We start from the raw sequence: 15,577 nt of genomic DNA, 5'->3' as shown, positions 1-15,577 counted from the left end.
ACCACACTTGGCCACAGTTCAGAGATCAGACAAAACCTTTCCAGTGTACTTGCAAAGTCATATTGTTTCCCATCTCTGGGCTGTTCTTCACAGACCTTTATCTGGAATAACTTCCCGTAATTCCAATGCTTTACTCCCATTGAAAGTTTTATAACTCAAGTTCAACTTTAAAGGGTTTTCAGTTGACTCCATCTTAAATAATCCAAACCTTCTGTTTTGCTGTAATTATCTTTCTGAGGCCACTTTAGTTCTGTATTTAATGAATGGATTTGCTTACACTGTCACAATAGTCACCTATTTCTGAGTAATAAATAACAGTTTATATGGTAGTAGAGTTGTTTTCCTTGTGTGACATCACCATCTATCATCAGGAAGTCAGTTTGCTTTGCTGACCTACAGGATACTTTAACCTGCAGTCATGGCAACATGAACACATCAATATGGAGATGGCAGAGCCATGATATTGTTAATGAGGTTGTTGACATTCCCTGTGAACAGGAAGGCTCATGTGATCCTGAATTTCTTTCTTTTTTTTTTTTTTTTTTTTTTTTTTTTGGTTTTTCGAGACAGGGTTTCTCTGTATTGTTTTGGAGGCTATCGGGCCAGCCCAGCCTTGAACTCACAGAGATCTGCCTGGCTCTGCCTCCCAAGTGCTGGGATTAAAGGCGTGTGCCACCACCGCCCGGCTGATCCTGAATTTCTATTAGTCTCCTTGTTTCCCTCTTACTGATGTACTCTAGCACAAGGTTGTGGTAGGTACTACATCTATAGATGATAGGTTGATTGAGGTTTGGGACTGGAGTTGTTGTCAACTCAAGTGCACAGAGTCTCTCACCATCACCCTCTAAAGTTACAAAATTAGAAATTCCCTTTGTTTAGGGCTTTAATGGCTTGTAGGGCTCTGGATGGTGTCTTGGACAATGTTCTCTCTAAAACAGCTCCTCTTTGTGCAAGAAGGGCCATCCTGCTGCTTCAGGACATTGTGCTAAGGTTTTGTGAAGGGTGACTTGTGTCAGCTCCTTTCTGTCATTCTGTTCTTCTCCTCGATTTCCAACAACTACATCACCGGCTAGACTTGGACAGAATCTGATCTTTAGTCTTTAAGTGCATTATAAGGGGTGAAGAGACATCTCTTTATGTATCCCAAGAGAAGTCAGGACAACTGCTGGTTATTTTCAGAGCATATCAGAAACCCTGGTCATGCTCAACTGGCAGTTCTGACTTCCACCAGGATATGAACATTGTCCTGGGCAGATTTGCACTCATTTCTGGTGGGGTAAATGAGTCCTTAATTCTTGTAATTGTTTGGATAGAGGCCTTCAGCTTACTGCCACACAGGTAAGAATCTTCGAAGTTTTTTTTTTTACATCGTTGCCAATAGGGCAATTCTTCTAAGTTACACAGAAAGCAAACAAACAAACCAAAAACAAAAAAAAAAACAAAGGGAGCACACAGGATATGAATACCAGAAGTTAAAATCATGACAGCTGTATAACTATATAATATATTATATATTATGTTATATTCTATATAACATTTTCTCAACTAGAAAAACTGTAAGAACTGAGTCAACTACAATTTCTATATGTTTCTTATTCTTGATAAACTAGTTCTGAAACAAAGTCAAAATTACGTTGAAGATTCCACCAGGTTGAATGACTAGTTAGAATTTCATGATCATGAGGAATTAGAATGTTATAGATTCTGAGCCCAAATTATTTTGGGTTATAATTAGCCTTAATAGTCATTCATTGCCCACTTTTGCATCAGATATAACATCCTTTCAAACAGTGCTAAAACTTTTGGGACAATAACTTGACTATAGCTTTCACCAACCTACAAGTTCAGACTCATGAGTTACATCTGAGACCTAAAGCTGACCTCAAGATTTGTTACAACCCATTTATGTGATTCCTCTACCTATATATTTGTTAAATATGTTCATTTATGACTTTGTGGTTGCTGTGATTATAAAAATCATCATTACTACTTCCATGTTGGAACATGTTAATTGGACTAACCTGAACGTGTGTTCTAGGCTCATGATCACTCATTTGATTTAGAATAAACTGTCTTTAATTACTTTAGTGGTGAGAGCCATACGTTGTCTTTACACTGCCTCTTGCCAAGAGTAGAAAATATCAAAGGGAAAAAAGTGAGGTGGCTGGGCAAGTAGAGGAAAACAAGGTCTAATTATGCCTTAAGCCCTTAAACTACCAGAAATGGCCAGTCTATGGAAATAGTGTTTAAAAGGAAGAAACAGCATTTTGATATTTTAGTTATGATCACAATAAGAACCTATTTCACAATTAGATAAGATTTCTAGCATGTTAGCCTTAAGTATAGGATCTAGCAGACAGAGCAAGCTTTGCTTACACTGAAGTTAGAAGAAACATCTACATAATCATCATCTCCTTCAGCTACTCCTCACAGGACATTATGACTCATCCATAGGTCCCTGTGGCTGAAACACTCACATTTATAAATACAATGCTGTGTGATAAATAGAAGTCAATTATCTTAAATGTTTTATTCAACATATATTTGAATTTAAGCTGATCTCTCCTTAAAAACAAAATGGAAGGTATTCAGCCTTTTCTTTCAATAACACTTTATGCAATTTTTTTTCTTGAAGTCTACTCTCTCTCTGCCTCCCTCTAAATATGAGTATGATGTCAAACCAAAAATAATTAAAGAATCCATATTGCCATATGATATGGTTTGAAGGTGTTTATTTCAAAACACATGTTGAAAACTTGATTCCCAGCTTACCAGCATTAGGAAAACAGTGCTTAATGGGACATGATTCCCTGATAAGGGTCCCATCCTCCTCAGTGAATTAACTGGTTGTAAAGAGACTTGGGGATATATTTTATCTTTCCAGCTTTACCTCCTTTTTCCTCTCCTCTCCTCTTTTGCTATCTCCCACCCCTGCCCCAATTCTGTGAACACATGATCTTGGACTTGTCTAGAATGGCAAGTCAATAAACTTGAGCTTGTTGTAAACTACTGGCAATGGTATTGTGTGATCACACAGCATGTGAAAAAATAACCAGTATGTACTGTGTATGTATCTTTCAACATTCTGTACAGGGTAGAGCAGAATAACAGGACAAGAATGAATAGCTCTTCCTAGGGACAAAATATCACAGAAATGAGACCTGACTCAGACTTTTAGTTTGGAACAGATTCTATGCCAGAATTTGGCAATTTATTCCAAAGAAACAAGGACTCTGAGGATGACAAATTATGAATCCAACTTCTCAAAATTCATTGAATCTTACTAAAAGATCATTTTTACATCAAAGGATATCTTTTGTACTGAAGTTGTATTGTGTTTCAATATATTATTCTGTCCTAATCAGCAGTGATGTAATTTGTAAATGGAAAATATTTGCTATTCATAAGAAATTAAGAACATTTCACTATAATTTTTAATCAAAAGAAGGAATACATGCCAGTTAACTCTTACAGTAAATCTTTTCTGCTTCTTACTGAAAGAGGCAACTGTAATCATCTCCAGTTCAAGGGTAGTGAGACTGATTTGACTGACAATTTAGATGTACAAAAATTAATTTTATTTACATGGGTCAATCCGATTGTAGCTTCCAAGTTAATAAAGGACAGTGATTATTTTCAAACTGAAAGGTTTCAGACTGAATTCTACTTCTATTTTCTTTGCATTATGCTCACATCAATCACGAACTGATAATAGAAAAAAGTCATAACATCCATGCTGACTACACCAATTTGAGCATTGAAGCCACCGGATGATTATGTTTGTATTTAATTTTGATTCATTTCCATAATAGAACAGGTAGATAAAGAGATGCTATCTTCAGCTTGACTGTTTTTACAACTTATTATCAGTCAAATGTACTGAAGATTAATAACTCTACTGCTGGAAAATAAATTTAGTGGAGAAATCTTGTTTTATTTTTTGTGGCAGATAGGAAAAGCCTATATGCCCCTAAAAAGCCAATATGCATTTTTGGCCATTCTTAGTATTTGTTTAGAAAGTATTGGTTCAGAAAGACTAGACATAGGAACTTAACTGGCAGTTAGCATTAAAAATGACCATTATCTCTTTATCTTTATCAAAAGCATTGGGTAATAAAAGAGGTAGAAGAAGGGACAGGAGATGTTTAATGGAAAAGCATCATTTCCTAAAATTAAGAGTTGAGTATTTATTAGATATGAATCTATAAACAGACTTCACAAATCAAAAGAATTCAAGCCAGTTATGCAGGTCTCTCCTGGTTGTCATCTTCAACATCCATATGTGCTGGGGAGTTTTATGTCAACTTGACATAAGCTAAAGCCATCTGAGAGGAGGGAAACTTAATTAAGAAAACGCCTGCATAAAATTGGGTTGTAGGCAGACCTGTAGGACATTTCTTTAATCAGTGATTGATGGGGGAGGGCTCAGCTCATGTGGGTGGTGAAATCCATGGGCTGGTAGTCTGAGGTTCTATAAGAAAGCAGACAGCACAAGCCATGATTAGCAAGCCAGTAAGGAGCACCCCTCTATGGCCTCTGCAGAAGTTGCTGTCTGTAGGTTCCTGTCTTATTTGAGTTTCTGTCCTGACTTCCTTCCATGAAAAAAGGTATCATGGAAGTATAAGCATAATAACCCCAGCTTACTTTTTTGTCATGGCGTTTCATCACAGCAAGAGTATCCCTAAGATACCATATAAGGACAAGTTCTTGCAAGAAGGTACAGGGAGTAGCATGTAAAGTTCTTTCATTTTGTATTCAGCAAAGATAATTTGTAAACATTCTACATGTCAGAAATAAATGCTTCATCAAAAAACTGATGGAGAGTAAATGACAACCTCTACTTAGGGGCTTATGCCTGCAACCAATGTTAAGAAAGCAAAGGAGAAATATGAGGCATATTTCTAACTAAGAAAAGGGGAGTCTTGATTAGAAAGTGGCTATGGAACTATGAAGCAGCTAGTTAGAAATTAGCAGGGTCAGAAAGCTTTAGGGCTGCAGTCCTCCCCCAACCTACAGTTTTTGAAGCCAAGGAGGAGAATATCAAGACTGTAATTACTTGTCAGAAACAGGAGCTGAATCATATCTCTGGGCGTGGGAGAACCTCTGATGGTCACTCATTGATTAATTTTCTAAACTTGATTTCATGAGCCCTAAACCTTATCATTACTATATAGCTTCATTCTTAACAGGGACAATGAAGAATAATGGGTTGGGACCACTGGTGGCAGGTCCCCGGTCTGGGACTGGAACCTTGAGGATCACGGTCCAGTGCTGATGATGGACAGTAGGTGGATGGGGAAAAAGAGACCTGTAGATGTAACTTATATTGAAAGTTTTATTGAGGGAGTGGTAAGAAAACAAGGTCAAGAGACACAGAATCAAAGAGAGGACAGAAAAGAAGAGAGAGGCAGGAAAAGTCCTGTCGGCCCCAGGGAAACAGCAGGCAAAAGAGTTTAAGTGGGCAGGGGTCTTTTAAAGGGGTCCTTTGCACCTGGATTCAGACTACTCAACCATAGAACCCTGGGCTGACCAGGGTACTGCCTGAGTGCATTCTGTCAGGTGACAGGGCCAGGCTAACATAGTGCCAGAATCCTTATAGTCCTTTCCTACAAAGATAAAACCAACAGAACTGTCAATTACTTATTCCATTAAAACCTGGTGCCTGCTCTCAGAATCCAGAGTGCCATAAGATATTGTCTGAGGTATTTCTTAAAAACCACATAGTGCAAACTAGATTCCCAACCCAGCAGCGTTACAGAACAGCCAAGAAGGCTGTCTGTACTAAAAGTTTCTAAAATAGTCTACCAACAACACAAATCATCACAGGGGCCTCTATAGCCATTGTCTTTTTTCACACTCTAAAAGCGTGATTTAATGTACTCTACAATAAGCCTCGCCTAGCTTACATCACGCTGTGAGTGTATCTTCTCACTTCTTTCTATAGAAAGGGAAAGTACTGTGAAGTCAAGGGAAGTCCAGAATGAGATCATTACTTTTCCATCTTTTTTAAAATGCCAAACATTTCTTTTGTTTGTGGAGTTGAATTCGTCAGCATGAGTTCTTTTGTCTGTTTTTCAGATAAAAGCATTAAAACAATCTTACTGAAAGCTTTCTTCTTTTTATACATTTACTTATTTATTATTTATTGTGTGTATACATACTCATGCGCATTTGGCCTGGTATATGTGAGCAGAGATCATAGGACCGCTTGGAGACTGATCCTCTCATTTCATCATTTGGCTTCCAGAAGTCAGGCTCATGTGTCAAGCTTGGTGAGAGTTTACTGCCTAAACCTTCATTCCTGCTCACACATTTCTGCTTTGCTCCATCATTTTGAGTCAATTTTATTTTATTCTCTAGTCCTACTCTTAATTTACTTCTCTATGTTTTTATCTATCATTAAAAATATTATTTCTGGTACCTGAAAGATGTCTCAGCATGTAAGAGGACTTGTTGCTTTTGTAGAACTTGGTTTGAATACCAGCATCCTCAAGGTGGCTTACAACCATCTGTAACTCCAGTCTCAGGAGATCCTACACTCACTTCTGCCCTGCATTGGTACCAGGTGCAAACCTGGTACACACACATACATGCAGGTCAAACATTCACTCTTTAAAACAAAAAGTACTATGTACATATGCATCTTAGTTACTGTTCTATTGCTCTAAGGCGACACCATGCCAAAGGTAAAACTTATAAAAGAAAGTTTCTACTTTGGGGCATGCTTTCAGGTTTAGGAGATTAGTCCTTTGCCATCATAGTAGGGAGTGTGGCAGCATGAAGGCAGGAATAGTGCTCTAGAAGTCCCAGAGAACTTTACAACATGACCAGCAGGCAGCATAGAGATAGAACCACAGGGCCTGGTGTGGGCTTTGGAACCTCAAAGTCCACTCCCAGTGACACTTCTCCTTAAGAAGGACACATCTCCTAAGCCTTCTCAAATACATTCAAACACATGAGACTATCTATGAGGGGCATTCTCAGTCTTTCATTCAAACCAACAACACATACACACACACACACACACACACACACACACATATAAACACACACTCACACATGCACATGCTCACACGTGCACACACACACACACCACATATTCAAAGAATATCAGTACAAAAGAAAATTGAAAGGGTTCATTAGTTTCTCCCATGCAGATGTTTTGCCAATAAATTCATGAGCTTATACCATTCCACACAGTCTTTCTATCCAACACAATCTTTACATCCTGCATTTTCATACCTGGATTCCTTTCTAAGAATTCATTCTTTTCTTCAAAGACCTACTTTTATGCTTTAGAAAAGTGACTTTTGGGGGGGTAAATATGACTGGTAGACCTTCCATAGTAAAGAACACAGATAAAAAATTCAAGTATAAATTTGTTTTTCTTATTTTAAAAAATTTATTTTTCATTTTATATACCAACCTAAGTTTCCCCTCACTCCCTTTCTCCTGCTCCCCTCTCCCTACCACCTATCTCTTCCTCAAAGGGGGTAAAACCTTCCTTGGGGAGTCAACAAAGTCTGGTATACTAAGTTGAGCAGGACCAGGCCCCTCACCCATGTATCAAGGCTGAGCAAGGTATCCCACCATAGAGAATGGGCCACTGCCAGCACCTCCCCAACAAGATCAAACCAAATAACTGTTGCTCACATTTGGAGGGTCTAGTTCTTTCTCGTGTTGGGTCCTCATATATCAGACCATAATCCTGCTCTCCAGGAGCTCATCCCAGTGCTTTGCTGTGGGTCACTTCATCTGCTTCCATCAGTTACCAGATGTAGGTTCTATGATGACTCTTAGGGTAGTCACTGACCTGAATAAAGGGGAATGCACATTCGATACCCTCTTCACTATTGCTAGGAGACTTATCTCGGGTCATCCTTGTAGATTCCTGAGACTTTCTCTAGCACCAGAATTTCCCCTAACTCCATAATGGCTTCCTTTATCAAGATATTTCTTTAATTGCTCCCCTTCCATCCCTTCCCCAACTTGTTTGTCTTGATCCCTCATATTCCTATCCCCATCCCCTCTCTTCTACCCCTCTCCCAGTTTACCCAGTCTCAATGTTCATAGCAGCATTATTTATAATAGCCAGAACCTGAAAACAGTCTAGTTGCTCATCATCCAAAGAACAGATTAGAAAATATGGTAAATTTACACAATGGAGTATTACTCAGTCAGTGGTAATAAACCATGACATTTTGAAATTTGCAAGCAAATGAATAGAACTAGAAAAACCATCCCAAGTGAGGTAAGCCAAACCCAGGAAGACAAACATGGTATGTACTCATGCATAAGCACATATTGTGTAAAAGAAAGGATAACCACAATGCACAAGCCCAGATAAGCTAGTTGAAAGGGGAACCCTAAGAGGGGCACACATGGAGGGACCCAGGAAGGGAAAATGGTCAAGTATAAATATTAAAATAAAAGCACTGAAAGATTTAAATATAGTAACCAAATTCAACATGTTGTGCTTATTATCGGTATTTGGATGAAATAAAACCTTTCTCAATTGAACTGTATAGCAACTCATTTTGTTTATCATAAGTCACATGAAGCATTTTGTGTTACTTAATAATAGTTACCATTTTAAAGTTTTTGTCATTGAAGAATCACATTGAATTTAATGTAGAGGCATTGCTATACATAAGAAGGGCTATTATTACTGTACTCTATTGCCAAGAAAACCCATAAATTATTAGTAGCTATGAAATCTCAAATTTACATGTTAAAGAAATGCACAGATAGTACATCAAACAGGAATTGTCCACAAAACATCGAGTTAATCCTGAGCAAAATGATTGGGTACCTAGCTGCCATGTTAACACACTTCGATTAAAAAAAATGCAATAGAGAGGAAAAAATGGGACAAAAACCTCACAATATAGGCTCAATACTAAAACACAGACTTACACATTAGTACTATGATTTTAAATCCTGATTTATATAATTATAATGGGACTATCACCTCTTACTACTGTGCATAAAATAGCTTTCTCCTTGGAGGATGAAGCATGATACATAAAAAGAAAGAGATATCACAAAAGACCAAGCAAGATACTAGTTTTTATAAACAATGGGGTTAAAGGAGAGTAATAGGAATCAATATAAAAGAAAACAGAATGAACAAAACTTGGAAAAGTGTTGGATAAATCTATAGAAAGAGTGGGCTGGGAACATGTGGAGTTTTAGAACAGTAAATACTTGCTGACTGATTGGCAGGTTGGTTTAGCATTCTTGCCACTTCTTTCTTATGGTTTATATTTGTGTCTCACAGCAGTCATCTACCATAAAGAACTATTATCAAGATTCCTAACCTGAAACTTTATTAATATATAGTCTCCCTTCATGTTCTTAAAGTAATGAACAGCCCACTGTACAGTTTCTTGGATGCTTTTGAAAACATTATCTATAGCAACAACATGTAATTATATGAACTTCAAATATTTGTTTTCCTTTCCACTTGGTAAAGTCGTGAATTAAATTCTGTTTTATATAACAATGAGGAATTGAGATAAGAACATGAAGTCCTAATCAGTTGCTGCTAAAAACACTTGCTGGTTCTGTTAGTGAACACTAACACACATCATAAAAGCAAAATACATTGAATATATTATTAGACTCCATCAGGAAAACTAAGATATCCTCTATGACAGAGATAAACAAAGAAAAATACTTATAATGGTGTGACAGGGTATAGGGAAACAAACATCATGCATCATGCTGACTCCTAAGAGTTAGCAGGAGTAGGAACCCTACATCATGGTGATGGGGCTTTAAAATCAGGCCTCAGGGTAGAACAACCTGATCATCCCCTTTGATAAGTCTGTTGAAATACCTATTCTACCTTCTTGAGATGAAGCCATGGAAGATCATGAAGCTAAATTTATTTTGCCCTTTGATATACCACAGTGTGAACAAAATATTCTGAAGATAGAAATAGTTTGTCCTTGTATACAGTCGCTCCAGGGAGCAAACATCTCAGGGGATGTTGTATATTGCATCCGGGGCTGCTGGGGGAGCAGAAGAAGTAATCAGGGATCACATTCAAGCAAAACTAATCAGCTGAAACACACTACATATGCCTCAATGATTAACAGGAACATTTTATTTCTATCTGTTATGCAAATGAGACAAGGCATTTTAAGGGTTTCACAGCTCACATACTAATTCAGAATACATAAGAGTTTGAATGAAAATGACCTAGAGGTGTAACTCCAGAATCCTGTCTATTCACAACAACAGCATTTTAACTTGCTGTGATACTAGAGCTCACTCTCCCCATGGGGGAAGTTTCCACATGAACTTTCAGCTAAATTCAAAATGGAGAAGTGTTGGATCTACTTCTGTGTTACTCTCACTCACTTTAGATCTGTATCACTATTTGTTATTAAACTTCTGCGAACATTAGAAATGCCTTAGGTGCTTCCTGGAGCACTGGACCCTGGGCAACCTCTTTGGGTGATCAGGGTCACATTTCCCAGGTTATTTCCACCATCAGGGGGCTAGGCTCTGCTGGTTGAGAAACATGGCCTGCAGCAGAGGTCTGGCCATCGTGGACTCCTGAACACTGAGTTATTCTTTTCTCAAGCATCTTGGTTACTCTCCTTTCATAATCTTGACTTCCCTGAACAAGAGGGGAGAAAAGAAAACTGCATATTATTGATTTGTTTTCCATGATGAAGAGAGAACCATGCTTTCATTTATTTCTCAGATTGCTTATTTGAGATTTATTGAAAATAAACAACTCTCTGGATACCCCTGTGATTGCAAAAATTAGATGTTTCAAATTTGCTGTACTCAAAATTGTACTAATTGTCTCTGACTTGCTTGTATTCACACAGCCCTAACTTCATCTACTGCTTTTGTTGTGAATGCTTTTAAATATTTATATCGATTAGGTCTGTCTATTATTTTATTTTGTTAGAAATCTTTTTCTGCCAGGGGCAATGGCTTTGTATATATGACTTTATGTTTGACTGAATTGTATAGGCTTTCTCCTCTCCCAATGCACTCTGAAGACCTTTTTAAACTTCCTTAAGTTAATGAAAACACTAATTTCACAATTATAAAAATTAATAGACCCTGCTAATATCCATTTGCTCAGCTTTTGTTACATTTCTGTTTATCTTCTTTTCCAGGGAATTAGAAAGACCTTTCCCTGCATGCAGGCTTTACTTGAAAAAGCAACCAAGAGACTATTTTAGCTGAGGCAGGTTCTCAGCCAGTCCAAAGGGTCCCCTTCAGTTCTATATAATCTTAAACCCTATTAATGTTCACGTGCATTCATTTTTATTAAGTGGATGATTTAAAACATTATACAGTAATCATGGTTTTCTGGTTTAGGACATTGTTCTTTCATTAAGGGATCTCAGGAAATGGCTGTTTTTCAAGGTTTGTGAATACTGTATTCATGAGTATTATTCTTACAAACAAGATGTAGATGCAAAATGAAAGATCCCCACACTGCGTGCTTTGTATAAACAATCACATCAAATTGTGAATGACATGATTTGGATTTCTTCCATGAACCATTCACAATACATTTGCAAATCTCTCCTCAATGGACGTTGTACATGTCCGAGTACATCATTTTCTGTCTGGAAAGTTAAATCCTGCAGTGCTTAGCCATCATAATCTGGGTTTCAAAGGAATATAATATTAAGTGCACACATTTTGAACAAGTTCCAAATCTGTCACATCTATTAGCTATTTGTCCTTAGGCAAGTATTCAATTAACACCCACTCTGTTGGACAACAATCCTTGGCTTTTTTCTCCTTCTCATCACTCCATTTAGTCAATTACAAAATCTTTGCCAACTGTAGTTCCTAAAATTCTCTTGACTGCTATTCTTTCTTCTCAACACCCATTGTTATTATTTGCTCAAGAGCATTGCTATTGTCCTTCAACTCTGTAAATGCTCCTAAGGTGTTACCCTTTGACCCTTAAGTGCTATGCTGCTATGTTCTAATCCATTTCCTACAGAACAGCCACAGTGATCTTTGCATGGTACAGATGTGAGTACATTTCACTATTAATTAAAATAAAAAAACAAGCAAATAAAATCTATATTTTGCATTCCTTTAGGCTAGAATGTAAAACTAGCAGGTGGCCTACAGAAAGGCCATATATGACTGGTAGCTTTTCTGAAATTCTATTTCATTCAGCACTACAGTCATAGTAGCTGCTATTATTGTCCTAAAAGTGTTAGAATCCTATACTATCACAAGCTGATTGTGTGTGTTCCTTCCCAACTCCAATCTATCTCCACTCTCCACACTTCACTATCACTTCCCCCTTGTGGTTTACAACTGTGCTTATGATTCATATAAAGTGTTATTTCCTCATGAAACCTCACTGGACCCTGCTGAGGGATATTTGATTATACTGTGAAGATGTGTTTCTGAGAAGGCACCTTCTGATTGGTTTAATAAAGAGCTGAATGACCAACAGCTAGGCAGGAGAGGAAAAGTGGGACTTCTACATAGAGATAGAAACTCTGGGAAGGAATTGGAGAGGCAGGTATTCACTAGTCAGATAGAGAGGAAGGGGGACATACAATATGGAGGAGAGGTAGCAAGCCACATGGCAGAACACAGATTAATATAAATGGGTTAACTTAAGTTATAAGAGCTAGTTGGGAGCATGCCTAAGCTAAAGCCAAGATTTAACAATTAATTATAAGTCTACATGTCATTATTTTGAGACCTAGCAGTCCAAGGATCGTCTGACTATTTGGTATTCAACATGAGGTCCTTATATCCAAGCATAGGGCCTGTGGAGAGTTGGCGACTCAAAGAAAGTCTGACTACAAGATCCCTCAGAAGTGAACAGTTTTTCTTCTTATGCACTCTCATATGTCACTAGATTCCATTCTAGTAGTTTTCAAAACTGCAGTTTCTGTGGTCTCAATGCCCGTTTATATTTTGAAACTGAATATACAGCTTAAGAAATGGAGCATTTAGGACATAATTACTTATGAGGGCAAATCACTCATGACTGGAATTGCTACTGTCTTTATGGTAGATGCCCAGGGGAGCTTGCCTGTCCTCCCATCACAAGAGGGCATAGCTAGAAGATTACAGGGATGAGGCAAAAGAGCACTCCTTCATCATCCGTGGAATCTACTGATGCTTCTACTTAGGACTATCAGTCTATTCACATCATGTGATTTATTAAATTTTGATAAAGACTCTGAAAGAACTAAGACAGCAAAATGCAAGTGATTTGTTCTGTGAATAGTTGCTTACAATTTTTTCAATAATGTGACAAAAACTCTATATCTTATCCAGATTTATTTAATGGTATTGTTCGAGAAAATCATATTCCAGAGGCACAGACAGTTATAAACAGGTAATGGATACATGAGTGAAACAGGCTAACCTCTGTAGAATAAAATCATAATGCATTTATTAATGAGATTTTAGTAATGATTAATGAAAAATGCCTATGGCATTAGGAAAAGTTCTTTTCACCCACCAGGTAACCATAATTACTATTCACTGTTTTGACAAAAGTTAGACTTCTGCCAGTTTTTATAGGTATTGATTTACATTAATTTGGCTCTTTATTTATACTTTAGATAGCATTACTTAACAGCATAGAAAGCACAAAATGAAGGCAATTATTTCAAAGACACAGAAGCAAATTGGTCATTTGGTATCATTCACCAAATAGAAAATGAAAACTTGTTTGGAAGCTGGGTCTATGCTAAGTGATAAAGTGCTTCCCTGACAATTTACTTTACTTTACTTTAAACAAGGTAAGAGCTTTACCTCTGGCACCACAAAGCAAATTAAATGGAATGAAACTCCAGTGTACATGGTATAGTTCATGTAGCATATAAAATCAAAAAAGTTAGCTTTTCTTCTCTTAAAAGTAGCATCTCTCTGTTAGGATTGATTAAAGCTGAAATGCACAGCAGGTCTCTGATTCTTTTATTTTTCATTTAAATTAGAAACAATCTTATTTTACATGTCAATTCCAGTTCCCTCTTTCTCCCATCCTCCCATGCCCCACACCAACCCTTTCATCCCACAAGCCCATCGACCCCCCCCCCAGAGAGGGTTAGGCCTTCCATGGGGGAATCATCAAAGTCTGGGGCAGGTCCTAGGCTCACCCTGTGCATCTAGGCTGAGAAACTACCCCTCCATGGGGAATGGGCTCCCAAAGTCCATAGACTGCCTCCTAATTGACACCCACTTTCAGGGTGCATGTTTTGGTCCTATGATTCTTGTGCCTTCTCTTGGCCTATTTTCCTTATGTTGGTTTGTCTTATCTAACTTTGAAGTGATACTTTTTGTTTTATCTTACTATATTTTATTAAGATTTCTTAAAGGCCTGTTCTTTTCTAATGAGAGACAGAAAGGAAATGAATCCGGAGGGAAGGGGAGGTAGGAAGGAACTGAAAAGAGTAGAGGGAGGGAAAGCCATAATCAGGATATATTATGTGAGAAAAGAAGTTATTTTCAGTAAAAGAAAAAATAATACCAAGAAAAAACTCAATTCATAGCTAACTATATAAATTACAAAATGTGAACAGGTTTATAACACATAGTTTTCAGTCATTTGATCCATGTAGACATTAATCTCTCTTTTTGTTGGGATTCACTAAGCACAATGAAAAAATTGAGCAAGAACATATGTTAAATACAGAAAGGCAGTGAAATGTATTCTTGTGATGCCTTTGTAAAAGAAATGGAGAATTATAGTCATAATGGAAGATTTGCAATGTGCGCATTTCAATGGATGTCAACAAGAAGAGAGTTCTTTATTATTTTCTCTGCCTTGCTCATTTTTATCAATGAGTTGCTTAAAAAGAAAAGGCAAGCTTCTCTGAGTACACAATTTGAACTGAGGAATGGTGAGATGTGGGTAGTACAGCAGAGAGTCTATCTGCTGGCAAAATTCATTAAATCCAAAAATATCTTGAAAGGATAGAACAAGGAAAACTAAAAATAGCATTAGCATATTGCATTCATTTGAAAATTATGCAAATACAAAATCTTGAAATCTTGTTTGAGTTAAAAGAAGGTGGTATGTAAATGTTACTGATTTTTGAAGTCACTGGGATAGCTGTTACTAAAAGTGAGACACTAGCCAAAAAGTCACTAGAAGGCTATTATAACACAACTTACTCACATTAATAGACATATAGAATAAGAAAACATTTTGCTTATCAAATTGCAAGGCTCATATTTCATATACTCTTGTTAATAAAATGAACTATAGAGAGAAGACAATACAGAATACAAGGAATGAAAAAACTAGTTCTTGATACTATATAAATTATGATTTCAAAAATTTCATGATCCTTGTAGCTGAAGAGATAACTCAGTGGTTAAGAACACTGGCTACTCTTCCAAATAACCCAGGTTAGACTCCTAGTATCCACATGGCAGCTTACAACCATATATAACTCCAATTCTAGGTGGTCTGACATCTTCCCCTCATTCTCCAGGGTCCCACAGACATATATGCAAGGAAAAGACAAACACACATTTAAAAAACATTTTTAAATGATCCAGATAAATACATAGAAAATTGGAAAGCCAGAGGAGAAAGCAAAGTTAA

At 37.2% G+C, this 15,577-nt stretch overlaps 1 protein-coding gene across 4 annotated transcripts in view; it reads right to left on the bottom strand.

The window, feature by feature from the left end:
* The window catches only part of Lingo2 (leucine rich repeat and Ig domain containing 2), a 1,146,222-nt gene that overhangs the window by 470,644 nt on the left and 660,001 nt on the right, over nt 1-15,577 (bottom strand). The gene's annotated exons all lie outside the window — the stretch shown is intronic.

This window comes from Mesocricetus auratus, unplaced genomic scaffold (assembly GCF_017639785.1).
Source record: "Mesocricetus auratus isolate SY011 unplaced genomic scaffold, BCM_Maur_2.0 Super-Scaffold_6730, whole genome shotgun sequence".
Taxonomy (NCBI): domain Eukaryota; kingdom Metazoa; phylum Chordata; class Mammalia; order Rodentia; family Cricetidae; genus Mesocricetus; species Mesocricetus auratus.
Note: the sequence above shows the minus strand (reverse complement) of the source record. Positions and strands in the feature narration are given on the sequence as shown.